The sequence below is a fragment of the Scyliorhinus torazame genome, chromosome 5 (genome assembly GCF_047496885.1).
Source record: "Scyliorhinus torazame isolate Kashiwa2021f chromosome 5, sScyTor2.1, whole genome shotgun sequence".
In the NCBI taxonomy this organism is placed as follows: Eukaryota; Metazoa; Chordata; class Chondrichthyes; order Carcharhiniformes; family Scyliorhinidae; genus Scyliorhinus; species Scyliorhinus torazame.
The window spans coordinates 244,876,322-244,899,297 of NC_092711.1; the positions used below are offsets into that span (position 1 = coordinate 244,876,322).

Genomic DNA, 22,976 nt, shown 5'->3' on the forward strand with positions numbered 1-22,976 from the left:
AAGGCTAATTATAACAATATTAGGCGGGAACTGAAGAACCTAGATTGGGGGCGGATGTTTGAGGGAAAATCAACATCTGACATGTGGGAGGCTTTCAAGTGTCAGTTGAAAGGAATTCAGGACCAGCATGTACCTGTGAGGAAGAAGGATAAATATGGCAATTTTCGGCAACCTTGGATAACGAGAGATATTGTAGGCCTCGTCAAAAAGAAAAAGGAGGCATTTGTCAGGGCTAAAAGGCTGGGAACAGACGAAGCCTGTGTGGAATATAAGGAAAGTAGGAAGGAACTTAAGCAAGGAGTCAGGAGGGGTGGAAGGGGTCACGAAAAATCATTGTCAAATAGGATTAAGGAAAATCCCAAGGCTTTTTACACATACATAAAAAGCAAGAGGGTAGCCAGGGAAAGGGTTGGCCCACTGAAGGATAGGCAAGTGAATCTATGTGTGGAGCCAGAGGAAATGGGCGAGGTATTAAATGAATACTTTGCATCAGTATTCACCAAAGAGAAGGAATTGTTGATGTTGAGTCAGGAGAAGGGTGTGTAGATAGCCTGGGTCACATTGAGATCCAAAAAGACGAGGTGTTGGGCGTCTTAAAAAATATTAAGCTAGATACTATTAAATATTAAGAAAAATACTTTTCACTGTACCTCGGTACACGTGACAATAAACAAATCCAATCCAATAAGTCCCCAGGGCCTGATGGGATCTACCCCAGAATACTGAAGGAGGCTGGAGAGGAAATTGCTGAGGCCTTGACAGAAATCTTTGGATCCTCACTGGCTTCAGGTAATGTCCCGGAGGACTGGAGAATAGCCAGTGTTGTTCCTCTGTTTAAGAAGGGTAGCAAGGATAATCCAGGGAACTACAGGCCGGTGAGCCTTACTTCAGTGGTAGGGAAATTACTGGAGAGAATTCTTCGAGACAGGATCTACTCCCATTTGGAAGCAAATGGATGTATTGGTGCGAGGCAGCATGGTTTTGTGAAGGGGAGGTCGTGTCTCACTAACTTGATAGAGTTTTTTGAGGAGGTCACAAAGATGATTGATGCAGGTAGGGCAGTGGATGTTGTCTATGTGGACTTCAGTAAGGCCTTTGACAAGGTCCCTCATGATAGACTAGTACAAAAGGTGAAGTCACACGAGATCAAGGGTGAGCTGGCAAGGTGGATACAGAACTGGCTAGGTCATAGAAGGCAGAGAGTAGCAATGGAAGGATGCTTTTCTAATTGGAGGGCGGTGACCAGTGGTGTTCCGCAGGGATCAGTGCTGGGACCTTTGCTGTTTGTAGTATATGAAATGATTTGGTCTGATTAGTAAGTTTGCAGACGACACAAAGGTTAGTGAAATTGCGGATAGCGATGAGGACTGTCCGAGGATACAGCAGGATTTAGATTGTTTGGAGACTTGGGCGGAGAGATGGCAGATGGAGTTTAATCCGGACAAATGTGAGATAATGCATTTTGGAAGGTCTAATGCAGGTAGGGAATATACAGTGAATGGTAGAACCCTCAAGAGTATTGAAAGTCAAAGAGATCTAGGAGTACAGGTCCACAGGTCATTGAAAGGGGCAACACAGGTGGAGAAGGTAGTCAAGAAGGCATACGGCATGCTTGCCTTCATTGGCCGGGGCATTGAGTATAAGAATTGGCAAGTCATGTTGCAGCTGTATAGAACCTTAGTTAGGCCACACTTGGAGTATAGTGTTCAATTCTGGTCGCCACACTACCAGAAGGATGTGGAGGCTTTAGAGAGGGTGCAGAAGAGATTTACCAGAATGTTGCCTGGTATGGAGGGCATTAGCTATGAGGAGCAGTTGAATAAACTCTGTTTGTTCTCACTGGAACGACGGAGGTTGAGGGGCGACCTGATAGAGGTCTACAAAATTATGAGGGGCATAGACAGAGTGGATAGTCAGAGGCTTTTCCCCGGGGTAGAGGGGTCAATTACTAGGGGGCATAGGTTTAGAGTAGATGTACGAGGCAAGTTTTTTACACAGGGTAGTGGGTGCCTGGAACTCGCTACCGGAGGAGGTGGTGGAAGCAGGGACGATAGTGACATTTAAGGGGCATCTTGACAAATACATGAATAGGATGGGAATAGAGGGATACGGACCCAGGAAGTGTAGAAGCTTGTAGTTTAGTTGGGCAGCATGGACGGCACGGGCTTGGAGGGCCGAAGGGCGTGTTCCTGTGCTGTACATTTCTTTGTTCTTTGTATATAGAAGAGATGAATCTATGAGTCTCCAAAGTGTGGAGGCAATCTGCTGGTACATCCAGATCTTGTAATAGTAACCTTGTCTGGAGGAGTTTTTAATTGTTCACAGGGATCCATGGGGTTGTCATTCTTGAATGTTGTCCAGGTTGTATGTGGGATCTTGTCCTCAATGCACAATAGTTGAGGAGCTGGAATGGATTTGATTTGTTCTCGGTTATGCATTAGTGAACCATTGTGCCTTTGTAAGTAATGACTTCATAGGAATTTGGTTCTGAACAAATCCTTGTCATTTTGACTGGTTGTCACATATTTCTGTGGGATCCTGGTGTGATGACTGTAGGGATTTCTGATACATGGTATTATAGGTATTTGGTGCAGCAAGGGTTAAAAGCCTGTGTTAGTAGTGTTTTTAAGGAATCCTGGGTTGAAGGATTTTAGAAGTCACTGGTGCAATTGAGCCATCATAAAAGCTTGGGCTAATGGAATGTTGTTTGGATTAAGGGGACTCCCTGTGGAATTCATTTGATTTCAGCCTGATAAGATGATGTAATTACTGGGGGGAGTAAAAGCAGTGTTAGTTAAGAGTAAGTTGGAGATGTGAGCAGAAGTCCAGCATCTCAAGTTAAGTTGAAAGATATGTCTGTAGATAGATTAGCAGCTTCTTTCCAGCCAGTCCAGAAGAATGTGGTTAGAAGGTGAGCTGAAACAAACTGAAGCAGCTACTGAAGAAATACAGCCAGAGTTTGTACATGGTTCTGACAGGAATTGGGTCTTATCTTTAAAGCAGTGTCGAAAGATCTATTTTTCTTGAAGTAGAGTATCCAGACATTTCTGTAAAGCAGGTATTCCTGAGTACTAATTGTTTTTAACAATCGATTGAGAGCTCAGATTTTTTTGTTGTTTGAGTGGGAATAAAGATAGCAGTTAAAGGTTATTGTGCCACTGCATTGATTAGCATTGTTCAAGGGGTAATTGTAAACTATTTTCAGGTGTGATGTTAAAAATATTTTAATACTATGTTCGTAATAAGGTTTGTTTTAATCTACCATATTCCTATTTCTTGTGAAATCACGCCTGGAGCAAGGTATACTTTCCTCCCAGTTTTACAAAATTAAAATAAAATATTGGGGTTTCTGTCCAGTATCCTATCCATTGGTGGGGTCTAGTTCGGGATCGTAATACTGGATGTGAACTTGTCCCAACTGTAAACCATACAATTTTGTACCCACGTTATTACTGTGCATATTTGTCATTTTCACTTGCTGTTTTAAAAGTTGTTCCCTATTTTCTGAGAGAGTAGAATAGGTGAAAGGAGGCAGATTGATAAGCACTGATCTGCCAAACATAAGCTCTGCCAGTGATGAAATAGTTGCACTTAAACGTCACTCCCAGATATTACATTGCAAATCGTGGATCTTGCTTGGTCTGCCGACATTTGAGAATTATGGATTTCACTGTGTAAATCATTCATTTAAATATCAGGTCACAAAGATTCCAATATGATGACCTGTCTGCCTTAAATATGACTCCCCAGGAGATGCCTAGCTTATCCCGATAAGGCCAAAATAGTCTCTCTCGTTTTTGGACATGATTTTTGAATCAGTCCATCCTCCAATGATAGTTATCCACAGTTTCTGACATTTTGTTTTGTAGCTGCTGGCATGGGCACTATGCAAAATGTAGCCGATCAATTGATGGACTTGCATTCACCTGCAAGTGTTGCAGTTCCCTTGAAACTGGCAGTTTTGTCAATAAATTCTGGTTATTTTGATATTCGGTAATGAACTGAGGTAATAGGAGCTGTTTCTGAAGTCTGCCTACTGTATGGTGTTTGACAAATTCCATGTGTTATTATTATGAGGTCATGGCATGCTGATAAACTTGCGATCGTCTGGCCTTAAGTCTCTACGCTCCTAGCCTAGCTTTGTGACTCCACCTAATCTTTTGGACACTAAGGGGCAATTTAGCATGGACAATCCACCTATCCTGCACGTCTTTGGACCAGTTGGTAGAACTTTTTTTGTTACTTTACAACGTTCCACACACAAATCAGAAGCAATATTATCAAATTCTCGATTTTCTTTGTGTTACTTTCCCCCAAAAGAAAGAAATCAATGATTGTGACATCCAGGATGATTGATTGTACTTGCTCTCCAGGACAATGGAACATACACGTCGATATATTGAACCATGTATGCTGAGAGTTTCGCAGCAGTAGGTTTTGCCATAGTGGTTAGCGCTGTTGCTTCACAGCTCCAGTGTCCCAGGTTCGATTCCTGGCTTGGCTCACTGTTCTCACTGTATCTGAGTGAGTTTCCTCCGGGTGCTCCAGTTTCCTCCAACAAGTCCTGAAAGATGTGCTGTTAGGTAATTTGGACATTTTGAATTCTCCCTCTGTGTACTCGAACAGGCTCTGGAATGTGGCAACTAGGGGCTTTTCACAGTAACTTCATTGCAGTGTTAACGTAAGCCTACTTGTGACAATAAAGATTATTATTATTGTAATAACACATATAAATATGATGTGGAGATGCCGGCGTTGGACTGGGGTGAGCACAGTAAGAAGTCTTACAACACCAGGTTAAAGTCCAACAGGTTTGTTTCGATGTCACTAGCTTTCGGAGCGCTGCTCCTTCCTCAGGTGAATGAAGAGGTCTGTTCCAGAAACACATATATAGACAAATTCAAAGATGCCAAACAATGCTTGGAATGCGAGCATTAGCAGGTGATTAAATCTTTACAGATCCTGAGATGGGGTAACCCCAGGTTAAAGAGGTGTGAATTGTACCAAGCCAGGACAGTTGGTAGAATTTCGCAGGCCAGATGGTGGGGGATGAATGTAATGCGACATGAATCCCAGGTCCCGGTTGAGGCCGCACTCATGTGTGCGGAACTTGGCTATAAGTTTCTGCTCGGCGATTCTGCGTTGTCGCGGGTCCTGAAGGCCGCCTTGGAGAAAGCTTACCCGGAGATCAGAGGCTGAATGCCCTTGACTGCTGAAGTGTTCCCCGACTGGAAGGGAACATTCCTGCCTGGTGATTGTTGCACGATGTCCGTTCATTCGTTGTCGCAGCGTCTGGCTTGGCTTGGTACAATTCACACCTCTTTAACCTGGGGTTACCCCATCTCTGGATCTGTAAAGATTTAATCACCTGCTAATGCTCGCATTCCAAGCATTGTTTGGCATCTTTGAATTTGTCTATATATGTTTCTGGAACAGACCTCTTCATTCACCTGAGGAAGGAGCAGCGCTCCGAAAGCTAGTGACATCAAAACAAACCTGTTGGACTTTAACCTGGTGTTGTAAGACTTCGTACATTTAAATATGAAAGTCTGTTTTTAAAGTACTTTGTAAAGGTGTATGTATGTATATAGGTTTCTGCCAAGCTCTCCGTATTCCTGGTTACAGAAGACTTGGTGAAGCCCCTCTCTCCCACTCTCCCTTCCACTCCTCCCACATACACACAGTCAGTAGCTCCTTTCCTCTTCACTCAGGTTAGCCAGCGGGGAGACACAACAGCTCTGACACCTCAAGCCATTGTGTCGCTGATTCACCAACGTCATGTTTTTGTTGTACCTACCAGCTATTGTCTGTTAAGACTTTCATAATTTCTTAACATGTATTGAAAAAAATTGCTGTTTTTCGCAATGGTTGTTTTGGTCATACAGAACTTGAGTGTTGCTGAAAAAAAGAGACATGCTATCAAAGTTTTTCATTGCCTTGGAGAATGCACTGGGGAACAATTAATTATCACACTTTAACTCATGTTGTTTTTATTCATTCTCCATGGCAACCTTGCCAACCAGTCAGCACTCTCTTCTCATGCAGCATAAATTATTGTTCCCTCCCAGGGGCTGATTTAGCACAGTGGGCTAAACAGCTGGCTTGTAATGCAGAACAGTGCCAGCAGCGTGGGTTCAATTCCCGTAGTGGCCTCCCCGAACAGGTGCTGGAATGTGGTGACTAGAGGCTTTCACAGTAACTTCATTGAAGCCTACTTGTGACAATAAGCTATGATTATTATTATTGGTATTTCTTGCGAGCTATCCTGATGAGTGCAAGATGAAATGCTTTGATAATATGACCCTATTTTTTACCAATATTTTTGTAAAGTTTATTTTATTGGAGTAAACTGGTTCTCGAAGGAAAACTGACCCTATCCTTCCTTTTCAGATGTAATAATTAGGATTGCTGCAACACACATACCCACCCCTGAAACCCTCTACCATGATCCACATACTCAACAATGTAAAAACTGACACTTCCTCATGCTCAAGTTAATTTTTTCTTACCACTTATTTTTTGACCTTCATCCACATTTTGACCTTCGTTCCATTATAGGCCAAGGAACACGAACTCCCGAATTAGTGAGTCCCCTGCAAATCACTTTTTTGAAAAGTCTTGAGAAGAAGAAAAAAAAAATTGTCATGACCAGGCCACCAGTGTTGAGGTCTGATCCAGCAGAAAGATTCAATGGGAGAAGATAAAGTGGAGGACGAGAAAATCAATCCCTCTTGCATGTCAAACTTGCCCATAGTGTTGGGACCAGGTGTGACTGTCTGACTGGGTGAGAGAGACCTGAGACACAAGCAGAGCAAGGGAAAGATCGGACACCATCTGGGCCTCGGTGCAAGGCGCAGTCTTGGAAGAGGGGGAGCTCATGACTCCCATCTACCATCTCTTTGACCACATTTACAATCACAGTTTGGGAACTGTTCTATGGGTGTGGAAAGAAAAGTCATTGTAGGAGATTGCGACTGGCTAGGCAAGAGCCAAACCAGATCCCACTCAACTGACAACAGAGGATGGGTATTCCAGGAGAAGTTGTGGTCAGCCGTGTCCAAGGATGGATACAATTTGAGAAGAATGGAAAGGATAGTTTACCACAGTCAGAGAGTTACATAGGATGTCATGTGAGACACTGATTTGTGCTATATCAGTGTTGTGGTATGATTTGAACAGTTATGCCAAGATTTACATCACTGAATATTTCAGATGAGGAACGTCATATATAGTGCAGGATTTTTGTGCATGTTGGGTTGGCATGGAGAAACTAACATATTGCCAATGGCCTGTGTGTTTGTCAGCCGCATCTGTTCCGACACTGCTGACTTTCGTGAGGGCAGGAAAGTGAAGTGCCCACGTTATTAATCGAGCATTTGAGCATTTTTATGTAATTGCGATGCTCGTTAAGATCTTGCCTTCTAATATCCTGTAATTTTGATGGGGTGGCCGCTTGTTGAGAATTGTGTAAAGTTCAATAACTCTAGCCAGTCCACAGTATTGAAAGGCTTCATGAGATTTTACGAAAGTGAAGTTTTCACAAAAATCAATTGCACAGCAATTACATTTTTAAACACTGACATTAAAACATAAAACATAGAACATTACAGCGCAGTACAGGCCCTTCGGCCCTCGATGTTGCATTCCTGTACCCTATCCCGGGTTGCAGCTCTGGCTCATTTGAAGATACAGATTTTTTTCCAAAGTGATGGCATCCATGTCGAGCCAGTATGTAGCCGCCTTCCCTGATGTCCCACTGGCATTCCTGCCCTCTGGCCACTAATTGGCCAGCAAACTGGCACCCTCGCCAATTAGGCTTCCACCTCAACAAAAATGCCAATCAGTTCCCAGTTCACATTGGAGATGGATTCACGATCCAGAAATGACCCCACCTACCAATTTCCCACCGTCTCGATGTTGGACATATGCCGCAATATATCAATCTCTTCAGTTATATCATTCGTTGTAAGGTGAAGTTTGAAGTGAATATCAAAATCATCTAAATCCAGATGAGTTGTGTTCAAACACAATCTGTTATACAGCCTGAAAGTCATAAAAAGTGGGGAAGACCGAGGGTGTAAACATCATGTGTTCTAGATATCTGCGGGATTTGAGAGAATTAGTAAATTTGAAGTCCCAGGACTTTCCTCCAATGCTTCACTTCAGTCTGTTTGGTATGGGTGATGGGCAATTGTATCAGGAGAATTATAGCAGATGCAGCACAATGTCTGACAGCTCAAAGCACCATAAGCTTAGCTGGTATTACACCATTTCTAAAAATAACCACCAAACCAAGTGTGAAAACAACCCTTTTGTTAACTCAGTGCAACGTCAGTTGAAAACATTGGACATGGAAAGTATTCCTGTCATCTGCTAGATGGTGATTTTTTTTTTAAAGCATGAAATATATTACTATCAGCAATTACATAATGACTGTTCACTTCATATGCATCATTCATGGTTAATATGCTGAGATTCTTTTCCACAATATTGTGCATTTAAGTATTGTGCTGCATCGTAAGGAGTAATTGTTATTCGTGATAAATAACACTGTAGCGTATCTTCCTTTGTTATTGAACAATTGTCGTTTCTAACAGTCTAATAAAGGAATTATCTTTTAACTTTACAAACTCTGTAACAAAAATAACAAATAATGCACGCAAACATTTTGCTCCCTCCTCTTCATTGTGACAATGTACAGCCCAGAACAAAACACAATGCTAATTGGCTGCATGCTTCAACGATGTACAGCCACCTGCACTTCTTTAAAGTCGAGGCGCATTAAGCTACGACAGCTACTGGATCATTGCCTAGGCTGTGATGGCAGAAGAACAAGAGGGCTCCCAGGTTCTCAGATGTGGCGCTGAAGGCCTTAGTGGTTAAAGTCAGAAAGAGGAGAGAGGCTGTGGCTCTACTGAGACCATGGGCACACCCTGCAAAGAAAATGGGACTAGGTGGCCAAGGAGGTCAGTATCCGGAGTTTGGCCTGCCCCAAAGACCTGGGTTGTATTGCTGGAAAACGTTCTGTAGCCTCACACTTCTGGTCAAGGTCAGTAAATGCATCTTCAAATTAAATCTACCTACCGTAGCACCAATCTCTTGTGCTGACCAGTGTGCTATAGCCCATCAGCAACCAGGGCTCATATCTATCGATCAACTGCTTCACCTCACCGTTGCACACTTGACAATGCTGCCACCTCTCGCAGCATCCACATTCCTTCACATATTCAGCGGTGGCAGGCACACCACACAAATGCATTGCAACACAACCACTGACATCCTTATGTCTCTGTTGCAGGATAAGGTCACACATAACCATAAGGAACAACAGAGCATGCCTGCACCACTGAACCCTTGCAGATAGTTCTCTGCATCTTTCCACGGCCTGTGACTGGGACTTGTATCTGATTTGCTGAAAACATTCAGGACGATGGCATGTCCCTGTCTTATGCCCTTTCTAAAAACCATTCACCCTCATCCTACTACCTGGCATGGTATAAGCTGTGGTTGGTGTCACTGTGGAGATTTTCACACCTCCCCTGTGCTTCACCCTTACACTCACTTCCTATATTTTTGCTTTCAGATACCCAAATTCGGTTGCTAAGCCAGCTAGTGCAGTCGCACTATGAATGATGAGAGAAAAAACAGTTCTCTGATGAAGCACCATCGCTTGATATGACACTTATCCATCAGCTAAGATATTGTGCACTGTGCACATCGCAAAAGGGTAGTGTCTAATTGGAATCTGTACAGATGGGTCACCAGGAATGAGTGGGCTGTAACAAGGTTAGGAGTAAATGAGAGCACAATTGCTGGCTCAAAGCAGGATGAGGACATAGCTGAGTTTTGCTGTAGGGTATACCAATGAGGTTTTGATGGGGCCACATACAGGAGAACGCTAATAAGCATATACACCAAGATGCTAGGTGCATTGTATTACGACCAGCCTCAGGTGAGGTTCCTCAAAAGTTGTTGATCCAGGCGAGACCCCTCAATTTGTCACCATCTGATCACCTACGAATTGTTACAAACCCCGGGTGAGGCGGGATCACTGGCTCCATGTCTTTATTCAACTCTCCCTCTGCTGGTAGCAAAAGGTTTAATCTAACAAGGATCCCTTTCCCTTGGATACCTTTTCTAGACCCAATAGTCATGTTTAAAAAGCAGCCAATTTAACCTCGTTTTCTTGAGTTAAGATAGAGTAAGTGTCATGTGAGAGTACCTTTTAAGAAATGGGTGTTGAGTACTGCAGTGATGTCAGAGAGTGGGTGGAGCTGGGCTGTTTGTCAGCATTTTACTTTCATTTTAGGCTGTTTGCTGCAGGGCGTGTTTTAGTTTCGTTTTCACAGCTGGATAGCTGCAGTCACAGCCAGAAGGTCTATGAATTTCTCTCTCGAATCTAAAGACAGTAAATCGATCCTGGTGATTTAAAACTAATAACAGTAGTGACTTTAACCTGATGTGCTTCTGGTAAACGGTGTTTTAAGTCTTATGGATGTTAAAAGGAAAGCTTAAAGGATTACTTCGTGTTGTATTCTTTGGGGGTTGTATTTGAATTAATGGTTGCTAAGATGTTCACCATGTTTTAAAAAGGTTAACTTGAGTTCATAGAATAAACATTGTTTTGCTTTAAAAAATACTTTTCCATTTCTGCTGTACCACACCTGTAGAGTGGGCCAGTGCTCCCCATACCACAATCTATTAAAAGTTGTGGGTCAGGTGAACGCCATGATACACTTTGGGGTTCTCTAAACCCTGGCCCATAACAAAGTAACATAGAAACATAGAAAATGGGAACAGGAGGAGACCATTCTGCCTTCAAGCCTGCTCTGCCATTCATTATGATCATGGCTGATCAACCAATTCAATAGCCTAATCCAGCTTTCCCCCCATATCCTTTCAACCCCTTCAACTGAATTATCATAGATTATCATAGAATTTACAGTGCAGAAGGAGGCCATTCGGCCCATCGAGTCTGCACCGGCTCTTGGATAGAGCACCCTATCCAAGGTCAACACCTCCACCCTAGCCCCATAACCCAGTAACCCCACCCACCATTAAGGGTAACTTTGGACACTAAGGGCAATTTATCATGGCCAATCCACCTAACCTGCACATCTTTGGACTGTGGGAGGAAACCGGAGCACCCGGAGGAAACCCACGCACACACGGGGAGGATGTGCAGACTCCGCACAGACAGTGACCCAAGCCGGAATCGAACCTGGGACCCTGGAGCTGTGAAGCAATTGTGCTATCCACAATGCTACCGTGCTGCCCACAGTTAACTGAAGTGCTATATCTAACTGTTTCTTGAAAACATAACAATATTTTGGCCTCAACTACTTCCTGTGGTAACTCATTCCACAGGCTCACCACTCTCTGGGTGAAGACATTTCTGATCATGCCTGTCCTAAATGGTCTACCCCCTATCCTCAGGCTGTGACCCCCTGGGTCTGGACCCATCCACCATCGGGGACATCCTTCCTGCATCTACCCTGTCTCGTCTTGTCAGAATTTTATAATTTTGTATGAGTTTCCCCCTCATTCTTCTGAACTCCAGCGAATACAATGCTAACCAATTCAATCTCTCCTCATACGTCAGTCCCGCCATCCCAGGAATCAGTATGGTAAACCTTCGCTGTACTCCCTCGAGAGCAATAACATGCTTCCTCAGATGAGACCAAAACTGCACACAATTTTCCAGGCGTGGCTTCACCAAGGCCTTCATAATTTCAGCAAGACATCCCTGCTCCTGTACTCTAATCCTCTTGCAATCAAGGCCAGCATACCATTTACCTTCTTTGCCGCCTGATGTACCTGCATGCTTACCTTCAGTGACTGGTGTACGATGATGCCCAGGTCTCGTTGCACATTCCCCTCTCCTAATTTATGGCCATTCAGATAATAGTCTGCCTTTTCGTTTTTGCCAGCAAAGCGGATAATCTCGCATTTATCCAATTATACTGCATCTGCCATTCATTTTCCCACTTATTCAACCTGTCCAAATCACACTGAAGAATCTCTCTGCATCCTTCTCACAGCTTACCTTCCCAACTTGGTGTCATCTGCAAATTTGGAGATATTACATTTTGTTCTCTCACCTAAGTCATTAAGTATATATTGTGAATAGCTGGGGTCCTAGCACCTCTCCCTGCGGTACCACACTAGTCACTGCCTGCCAATTTGAAAAAGATCCATTAATTCCTACTCTTTGTTTTCTGTCTGCCAACCATTGTTTTATTCCTCTCAATAACTACCCCTAATCCCATACGCTATAATTTTACACGCTAATCTCTTAGGTGGGACTTTTGTCAAAAGCCTTCTGCAAGTCCAAATCTACTACATCCACTGGCTCTCCCTCGTCAACTTTACTAACATCCTCAAAGATTTACAGTAGATTTATAGAACATAGAAAATACAGCACACAACAGGCCCTTCGGCCCATGATGTTCTGCCGAACTTTTGTCCTAGATTCAGAACAAATCAATCTACACCCCATCATTCTACCGTAATCCATGTACCTATCCAACAGCCACTTGAAGGTCCCTAATGTTTCCGACTTAACTACTTCCACAGGCAGTTATTCCATGCCCCCATTACTCTCTGGGTAAAGAACCTACCTCTGACATCTCCCCTATATCTTCAACCATTCACCTTAAATTTATGTCCCCTTGTAATGGTTTGTTCCACCCGAGGAAAAAGTCTCTGACTGTCTACTCTATCTATTCCCCTGATCATCTTGTAAACCTCGATCAAGTCGCCCCTCATCCTTCTCCGTTCTAATAAGAAAAGGCCTAGCACCCTCAACCTTTCCTCGTAAGACCTACTCTCCATTCCAGGCACCATCCTGGTAAATCTCCTTTGCACGTTTTCCAAAGCTTCCACATCCTTCCTAAAATGAGGCGACCAGAACTGCAGACAGTACTCCAAATGTGGCCTTACCAAGGTTTTGTACAGCTGCATCATTACCTCACGGCTCTTAAATTCAATCCCTCTGCTAATGAACGCCAGCACATCATAGGCCTTCTGCACAGCTCTATCCACTTGAGTGGCAACTTTCAAAGATCTATGAACATAGACCCCAAGACCTCTCTGCTCCTCCACATTGCCAAGAACCCTACCGTTAACCCTGTATTCCGCATTCATATTTGTCCTTCCAAAATGGACAACCTCACACTTTTCAGGGTTAAACTCCATCTGCCACTTCTCAGCCCAGCTCTGCATCCTATCTATGTCTCTTTGCAGCCGACAACAGCCCTCCTCACTATCCACAACTCCACCAATCTTCCTATGGTCTGCAAATTTACTGACCCACCCTTCAACTCCCTCATCCAAGTCATGAATGAAAATCACAAACAGCAGAGGACCCAGAACTGATCCCTGCGGTACGCCACTGGTAACTGGGCTCCAGGCTGAATATTTGCCATCCACCGCCACTCTCTGACTTCTATTGGTTAGCCAGTTTGTTATCCAACTGGCCAAATTCCCCACTATCCCATGCCTCCTTACTTTCAGCATAAGCCTACCATGGGGAACCTTACTAAAATCCATGTACACTACATCCACTGCTTTACCTTCATCCACGTGCTTGGTCACCAACTCAAAGAATTCAATAAGACTTGTGAGGCAAGACCTACCCCTCACAAATCCGTGCTGACTATCCCTAATCAAGCAGTGTCTTTCCAGATGCTCAGAAATCCTATCCCTCAGTACCCTTTCCATTACTTTGCCTACCACCGAAGTAAGACGAACTGGCCTGTAATTCCCAGGGTTATCACTATTCCCTTTTTTGAACAGGGGCACGACATTCGCCACTCTCCAATCCCCTGGTACCACCCCTGTTGACAGTGAGGACGAAAAGATCATTGCCAACGGCTCTGCAATTTCATCTCTTGCTTCCCATAGAATCCTTGGATATATCCCATCAGGCCCGGGGAACTTGTCTATCCTCAAGTTTTTCAAAATGCCCAACACATCTTCCTTCCTAACAAGTATCTCCTCGAGCTTACCAGTCTGTTTCACACTGTCCTCGCCAACAATATGGCCCTTCTCATTCGTAAATACAGAAGAAAAGTACTCGTTCAAGACCTCTCCTATCTCTTCCGACTCAATACACAATCTCCCGCTACTGTCCTTGATCGGACCTACCCTCGCTCTAGTCATTCTCATATTTCTCACATATGTGTAAAAGGCCTTGGGGTTTTCCTTGATCCTACCCGCCAAAGATTTTTCATGCCCTCTCTTAGCTCTCCTAATCCCTTTCTTCAGTTCCCTCCTGGCTATCTTGTATCCCTCCAGCGCATTGTCTGAACTTATTTCCTCAGCATTACATAAGTATCCTTCTTCCTCTTAACAAGACATTCAACCTCTCTTGTCAACCATAGTTCCCTCACTCGACCATCTCTTCCCTGCCTGACAGGAACATACTTATCAAGGACACGTAGTATGTTCCTTGAACAAGTTCCACATTTCAATTGTGTCCTTCCCTGGCAGCCTATGTTCCCAACTTATGCACTTCAGTTCTTGTCTGACAGCATCGTATTTACCCTTCCCCCAATTGTAAACCTTGCCCTGATGCATGCACCTATCCATCTCCATTACTAAAGTGAAAGTCACAGAATTGTGGTCACTATCTCCAAAATGTTCCCCAATAACAAATCTATCACTTGCCTTGGTTCATTACCAAGTACCAAATCCAATATGGCCTCCTCTCTGGTCGGACAATCTACATACTGTGATAGAAAAGCTTCCTGGACACACTGCACAAACACCACCCCCTCCAAACTATTTGATCTAAAGAGTTTCCACTCAATATTTGGGAAGTTGAAGTCACCCATGACTACTACCCTGTGACTTCTGCACCTTTCCAAAATCTGTTTCCCAATCTCTTCCTCCACATCTCTGCTGCTATTGGGGGGGGCCTATAGAAAACTCCCAACAAGGTGACTGCTCCTTTCTTATTTCTGACTTCGACCCATGCTACCTCAGTAGGCAGATCCTCCTCGAACTGCCTTTCTGCAGCTGTTATACTATCTCTAATTAACTGCCACCCCCCCCCCCCCCAACCTCGTTTACCACCCTCCCTAATCTTATTGAAACATCTATAACCAGGAACCTCCAACAACCATTTCTGCCCCTCTTCTATCCAAGTTTCCGTGATGGCCACCACATCATAGTCCCAAGTACTGATCCATGACTTAAGTTCACCCACCTTATTCCTGATGCTTGTTGCGTTGAAGTATACACACTTCAACCCATCTCTGTGCCTGCAAGTACTCTCCTTTGTCAATGTTACCCTCCCCACTGTCTCACTACGTGCTTTGGCATCCTGAACATCGGCTACCTTAGTTGCTGGACTACAAATCCGGTTCCCATTCCCCTGCCAAATTAGTTTAAACCCTCCCGAAGAGTACTAGAAAACCTCCCTCCCAGGATATTGGTGCTCCTCTGGTTCAGATGCAACCCATCCAGTTTGTACAGGTCCCACCTTCCCCAGAATGCGCTCCAATTATCCAAATACCTGAATCCCTCCATCCTACACCATTCCTGCAGCCACGTGTTCAACTTCACTCTCTCCCTATTCCTAGCCTCGCTATCACGTGGCACCGGAACAAACCAGAGATGACAACTCTGTCTGTCCTGCCTTTAAACTTCCAGCCTAACTCCCTAAACTTGTTTATTACATCCACACCCCTTTTCCTACCTACGTTGTTGGTACCAATGTGCACCACGACTTCTGCCTGCTCCCCCTCCCCCTTAAGGATCCTGAAGACACGATCCGAGACGTCATGGACCCTGGAGGCAACAAACCAGCCGAGAGTCTCACCCGTGCCCACAGAACCGCCTATCTGTACCTCTAACTATTGAGTCCCCTATAACTAGTGCTCTCCTAATCTCCCCCCTTCCCTTCTGAGCCCCAGAGCTGGACATCGTGCCAGAAACCCGGTCACTGCAGCCTACCCCTGCTAGGTAATCCCCCCCAACAGTATCCAAAGCGGTATACTTATTGTTGAGAGGAACAACCACAGGGGATCCCTGCACTGACTGCTTCCTCCTCTTCCCACTTCTAACTGTTACCCAGCTACCTTTGTTCTCAGGTGTAACTATGTCCCTCTAGCTTCTGTCTATCACCCCCTCAGCTTCCCGAATGATCCTCAGTTCATCCAGCTCCAGTTCCCTAACACGGCCTGTGAGGAGCTGGAGATGGCTGCACTTCCCGCAGATGAAGACAGCAAGGACACCGCTGGTCTCCCTTACCTCGAACATTCTGCAGGAGGAACATTCCACTGCCCTAGCTGCCATCACCTCTACTTAGTCTCCCAGTAAAAAAAAAGAAGAAAAAAGTAAATAAGTTACCTGCTCACAGCAGTGAGTTGTTTTTTTAGGTTAGAGGAGGAGGGAGGGTGGGAGACACTACACGGGTCGTGTCTCGGGTTTCCTCACCGTTCATTTTATTGGGTAATACAACCTTCCCAGGTTTCCCCACGGACGACTTCCGGTTTCCTGCTCTGAAAAAGTAAGCTTAAAAATCAAAAACTCAGCTTACCTTTCAGCTCTTCCCCCCAAAAATCGCTCCCCTCTGCCCGCTCTGCTGGAAGAATGAGGCCGAAACCTCGGAGGTAAGTGCCTTTTTAAGAAAATACAAACCTTCTCCGGTCTCCCCACGGCCGACTTCCAGTTTCCTGCTCCGAAAAAGTAAGTTTAAAAATCAAAAACTCAGCTTACCTTCCAGCTCTTCCCGTCCAAAATTCGCCCCCCTCTCTGCCCGCTCCGCTGGAAGAATGAGGCCCTAATTAAACATAATTTCCCCTTCATAAATCTATGCTGACTCTGTCCGATCTTGCCACTGTTTTCGAATTGCTCAGCTATAAAATCATTGATAATGGATTCTAGAATTTTCCCCATTACTGACATCAGGCTTACTGGTTATAATGCCCTGTTTTCTCTCTACCTCCCTTTTTAAATATTGGAGTGACATTAGCTACCCTCCAATCTGCAGGAACTTTTCCAGAATCTATAGAATTCTGGAAGATGATCACCAATGCATCCACTATTTCTCGAGCTACTTCCTTAAGTACTCTGGGATATAGATTATCAGGCCCTGGGGATTTATCAGCTTTCAATCCCATCGATTTCCCCAACACCATTTCTCTACTAATATTGAACTCCTTCAGTTCCTCCCTGTCACTAAACCCTGCGTTCCACAATTTTTCTGGTATCTGATTTGTGTCCTCATTTGTGAAGACAAAACCAAAGTATATATTTAGTTGCTCAGCAATTTCTTTGCCCCAATCATACATTCTCTTGTTTCTGACTGTAAGGCACCTACATTTGTCTTCAATCATCTTCTCTTCAAGTATCTATAGAAAATCTTACAGTCAGTTTTTATGTTCCCTGCCAGCTTACACTCGTACTCTATTTTCCCCATAATCAATCCCTTGGTCCTCCTTTGCTGAATTCTAAACTGCTCCCAATCCTCCGACCTGTTGCTTTTCTTGGCCAATTTGTATGCTTCTTCCTTGGATCGAATGCTATCTCTGATTTCCCTTTTAAACCATGGATTGGCCACCTTACCCATTTTACTTTTGTGCCAGACAGGAATAAGCGCTCCTTGAATGTTTGCCATTGCCTACCCACTTTAAGTCATCATGTTCCTCAATCGATCAAAGCCAACTCACGCCTCATATTATTTTCTTGATTAAGATTCAGGACCCTCGGTCGACACGGTGGTGCAGTGGTTAGCACTGCTGCCTCACGGCACCGAGGACCCTTGTTCGATAACAGCCCTGGGTCACTGTCATTGTGAAGTTTGCACATTCTCCCATGTCTGCGTGGGTCTCAATCCCACAACTCAAAAGGATGTGCAGGGTAGGTGAATTGGCCATACTAAATTGCCCTTTAATTGGAAAAAATAAATTGGGTAATGTAAATTATAAAAAAAAAAAAATATTCAGGACCCTAGTCTCAGAATCAACTGCTTTACTCTCCATCTTGATGAAAACTTCTATCATATTATGGCCACTCATCCCCAAGTGGCTTCGCACAACTAGATTGACAATGATTTTGTTATCATTACACAGTACCCAGTCTAGGATGGTCTATTCTCTAGTTGGTACAAAACATAGAAACACAGAAAATAGGTGCAGGTGTAGGCCATTCGGCCCTTTGAGCCTGCACCACCATTCAATATGATTATGGCTGATCATGCAAATTCAGTATCCCACTCCCGCTTTCTCTCCATACCCCTCTCCATATCCCTCTTGAACATATCCAACAAACTGGTCCCAACAGCTTTTTGTAGTAGAGAATTTCACAAGTTCACAACTGAGAGAAGATGTTCTTCCTCATATCAGTCCTGAATGGCTTACCTCTTATTCTTAGGCTGTGACTCCTAGTTCTGGACGTCCCCAACATCAGGAACATTCTTCCCACATCTAGCCTGTCCAGTTCCATCAGGATTTCATATGTTTCTATGAAATCCCCTCTCATTCTTCTAAAGCCCAGTCGATCCAGTCTTTCTTCATATGTTTAGTCCTGCCATCCCAGGAATTAGTCTGGTAGCAAGAATGTCCTTCCTCAAACTACGAAACCAATATTACACACTAGTGTGGCCTCACCAAGGCCCTGTATAACTGCAGCAAGACATTCCTACTTCTATATTAAAATCCTCTCGCTATGAAGGCCAGCATGCCATTAGCTTTCCTCATCGCCTGCAGTACCTGCTTGCCAACCTTCAGCGACTGTTCCACCATGACACCCAGGTCTCCGTGCACTTCCCCTTTTATTAAACTGCCACCATTCAGATAATCTTGTTTTTGCCACTGAAGTGGATAACCTCACATTTACCCACATTATATTGCATTTGCCCACTCAACCAGCTAGTCCAAGTCACCCTGCAGCCTCTTTGCATCCTCCACACTGCCACCCTTAGTGTTGTCTGCAAATTTGGAGATATTGCATGCAATTCCTTCGTCCAAATTATTAATGTATATTATGAACAGCTGGGGTCCCAGCACTGAACCCTGCGGTACCCCACTAGTCACAAAAATAGAATTCACAGTGCAGAAGGAGGCCATTCGAGTCTGCACCGGCCCTTGGAAAGAGCATCCTGCTTAAGCCCACACCTCCACCCTATCCCAGGAACCCCACCTAATCTTTTTGGACACTAAGGGCAATTTAGCATGGCCAATCCACCTAACCTGCACAAGGCCCCAGTTGCTAAGCAACACCCACACCTTTATGTCTTTTATTTATTCTTCATACTGTGGCTCTCTGTAAGCATAATAGAAATTCAGTTGAAACTTAACCAACCCCCACACATACAATCACCTTAGTCCAGCATAAATCTAACTATAGGTTTTACCCTTCCGGGCACAGAAACATTAAATTAACCCACTTAAAACTATACCTTGTTTCTTATGATTGCCAATATAAATTCCTTAAAACTACCTTTGTTTTCCTAACAGGGTGAAGGGTACAGATTTGTCTGTATTACTAAAAGTGTTCTTGAATGAAATTGATAAGGCGTTTTTTTTTTTTTGGGTCGTGGCTTTTGTTTCAGTATTTTGCCCAATAGGTTGCTGTGATGGGCTGTAGCAGATGGGGGGTCCTGGTGCAATAGTGTTGTGGGGATGAGATCTTGGGGTACCAGAGTTTGAGTCTCCACTTGCAGATACCCTGTCTCAAATGATAGAGTCCCATATGCCTCCTCGCTTCATCCTACTCCCCCAAGGTACCTTCCAAGGACTGTGTCCTCATGAGCCCAGAGGATACACCAGACAACCCTGAACTTGGAGACACATTCTAGCGAGTATTGAAGTGGCCCAAGCAGCATTTTTCCTGGACACCGATAATTTGCTCCATGGTGTTCATGTTGGCAGCATTGTTTTCATTGTCGGCATTTTTGTTCTGTGGAGAGGAGCCATGAACCAGGTCTTGTAAGGCTGTTCCTTGTCACCCAGCAGCCAGCCTCTGGTTCTTTGTCATTGGTCAGAGCTAACAAGTTCAACTGACTAGTACAGGATGAATGCATCATGACTGCTGACAGGATAGCAGGCATTCACCAACGTTATCCTCTGGACATGTTTGCACATTAACTTGTATGTTCATGGAGTGATAGCCCTTGGACTTGTGGGACCCATAGTGTAGTCAAAGAGACTCCCATTGGAAATCCTGCTAGCCTCGCAAAGCTATGTGCCCACTCCTCTTTCTCTCTGGTTAGAGAGAATATAATGGAATCTATCCTCTCCATCTGTACAAGGTCACTGTTGCCTACCTGAGACAACAGCGTACAGTGAACTGAAATGTTAAAAATGTTGCCTGTTAGGAGGATCCACTGGTCTAGAACTTGAGGGGTACCAACAATGCTATCCTTGCCCTGTTGTGCACCTGCAGGAGATGACATTGGTCAGTGATCACCTCCTTGGTGAAGTGTAGATGGCTCAGACATTATTCCTGGCTGAGGTATATTCTATTTCCGAAAGCCACAGGATGAAGAATGGAACTGGAACCCAATCTTTACACTTCGAGATTTCATTTACAGAGATAAATATGGCAAACTTGCACCTTCAGTCCTAACAACCACAGTTTCAGTATGCTATTTATAGATGCACAAGCGAAACCCCAGTTAATGCCCACTACCTGAACAAAATCAAATTTTTGATTACTATACATTTAACAAGTTGGATGTAGAGGTATTCCCTTTGTGCCAGGTACTTGCATTGAGCCATGCTCCTCCTCTTCTGTGCACAGCTTGCCACCTCTGCTGATTTTGCTCCATCTCCAAATCTGTAGCCCTGATCATCAAAGGCAGGCTTTCTCCTGAAGTATTTTCTGCATCCTCTGACCAAATCTTGTCAGATTCTAGCACCATTCCTTGATTAATCTTAAAACTTCTGTCAACTCCACTAATAACACTCAAGCCACTATTTCCATTCAATTTACAATCTCAAAGGGTCAAAAGCATCTCACCTGAATGGTAATCTCTATATAAATAGAGCTTAGTGGGTGGAAGGGCTCTCTTGTGCAGCTGGGAGTGATCAGTAGAGTGTATTATCATGTCTTATGCTGTTCAAAATGGTAAGTTGTGTGCCAAATCTGTTTGATGGTATGATCCGTCCCCTCTATGTTTTCGGCACACCCACACGGCACTCGCCCAAGCACTTTTACAATCGGGTTGCACTTTGTGGCTGCATTATAAGCTTTGAAGCCAAATTCTGGGGCCACTGATTTTTATTTCCAGACAATCTTTATCACTCAAATTCACACTGATTTCATCCCATGGACAACATGCATATTACAGAGTGTCAACAAAAGCCCACGACTTGAATTATGAGTGTCGCCATCAGAAAATAGACTACAGAATATAATCACAAAAAATGGGAGACACTAATCTGTATCTAAAATGCAGGATCGTAAAGCGGGACTGATTGCAATGCAGGCAACATGCCAATTTTGTGATGCCTGCCCTGTTCCATGATTTCTGCATCCAGGCAGCATTGTTCTTTGGCTTGGAGCATCAAGGCCCCAATATTGTAAGTGGCTAGCACCATCTACAGTCTCCTGCATTCCATAGAACATAGAACACACAGTGCAGAAGGAGGCAATTCAGCCCATCGAGTCTGCACCGACCCACTTAGGCCCTCACTTCCACCCTATCCCCGTAACCCAATAACCCCTCCCAACCTTTTTGGACACTAAGGGCAATTTATCATGGCCAATCCACCTAACCTGCACGGCTTTGGGACTGTGGGAGGAAACCGGAGCACCCGGAGGAAACCTACGCGGACATGGGGATAACGTGCAGATTCCGCACAGACAGTGACCCAACGGGGAATCGAACCTGGGACTCTGGCGCTGTGAAGCCACAGTGCTATCCACTTGTGCTACCGTGCTCCCATGAAGGGGAAGTACTTTGTGGCTGGAGGAGATCTGGGAGTCAGGGTTGAATTGAATATTACCTGGGAGGGAATGAGATTTGGCACAAGTAGCAGTCTATTGATGCTACATTAGCGGTCTTGGTAGAGGGGTGAAGCATCACAGCATAGGGTCCAGAACAGATGATTTAGCTCTTATGAGCCTGAAAATGGCTGATCTCCAATCTAATTACATCCAACTACCTTTGTCAATACCTGTGGATTACATATATCTATCATTATTTGATTAAATGTTTGCAGTTGAACCAGTATAAATAACCATTTGTGGAAAGAATTTCAAATCTCTACCACCCTTTGTATGTCAAATTCCTAATTCCTGAAAGGGCTAGTTCTAATTTTTAGACAATGCCCTCGAGTCCATGACACCCAACCCAACAGAAATAGTTTCTATATATCCGATCTGTTTCTCTTAAGATCTTGACATTTTAATCAAATTACCCCTTGGCCTTCTGAATTCCAGGGGATACAGCCCTAGTTTGTTGTAATATTTTCTCCCACCCCCAGGGACTGGGGCAGTGTCCAGGCATGGCCCGCCATTACTTCGCCCTGCAAGGTCGTCATCATGATTTAACCTTTAGTGTTCTAATTTGGAAAATTAGTTGGTGAAGCACAGAGCTGGGGCCAATCTTTTATATTTATTTACAGTTATACATGACACTCATATGCCGCCTAACCCAGCAACTACAATTTTAAACACACGCAGTATAAAATTAAAACTTGTTGCCCAGAATTCATGTTGGTAAACCTAGGTTGCACTCCCTTCTCGGCCAGTATATCCTTCCTAATGTATGATGCTTAGAACTGCTCACAGTATTCCAGCTATGGACTAATCAGGACTTTGTATAGCTGAAGCATGACTTCCACCCCTTTGCATTCTAGTTCTTGTGATGTGAAAGCAAGCATTCTATTCAATATTTTGACTATCTTCTGTATCCATTCATGCCATTTTCATGATCTATGTCTTTAGAGCCTCAAGTTTCTTTGGACCTCAACTATTTCTACCATTTAAAAAGTGAATGACCTCACATTTGCGTACATTGA

At 44.1% G+C, this 22,976-nt stretch overlaps 1 protein-coding gene across 7 annotated transcripts in view; it reads left to right on the forward strand.

Moving 5' to 3' along the window:
- The window catches only part of LOC140420998 (group XIIA secretory phospholipase A2-like), a 227,093-nt gene that overhangs the window by 148,479 nt on the left and 55,638 nt on the right, over positions 1 to 22,976 (forward strand). The window contains exon 1 of one of the 7 annotated variants that reach the window (XM_072505246.1): positions 8,684 to 9,049. The exons of the other annotated variants lie outside the window; for them this stretch is intronic. The gene's annotated coding sequence lies outside the window, so the exon portion shown is untranslated. Of the gene's footprint in view, positions 1 to 8,683; positions 9,050 to 22,976 lie in introns of those variants that run through there. 7 annotated transcript variants of the gene reach the window in all.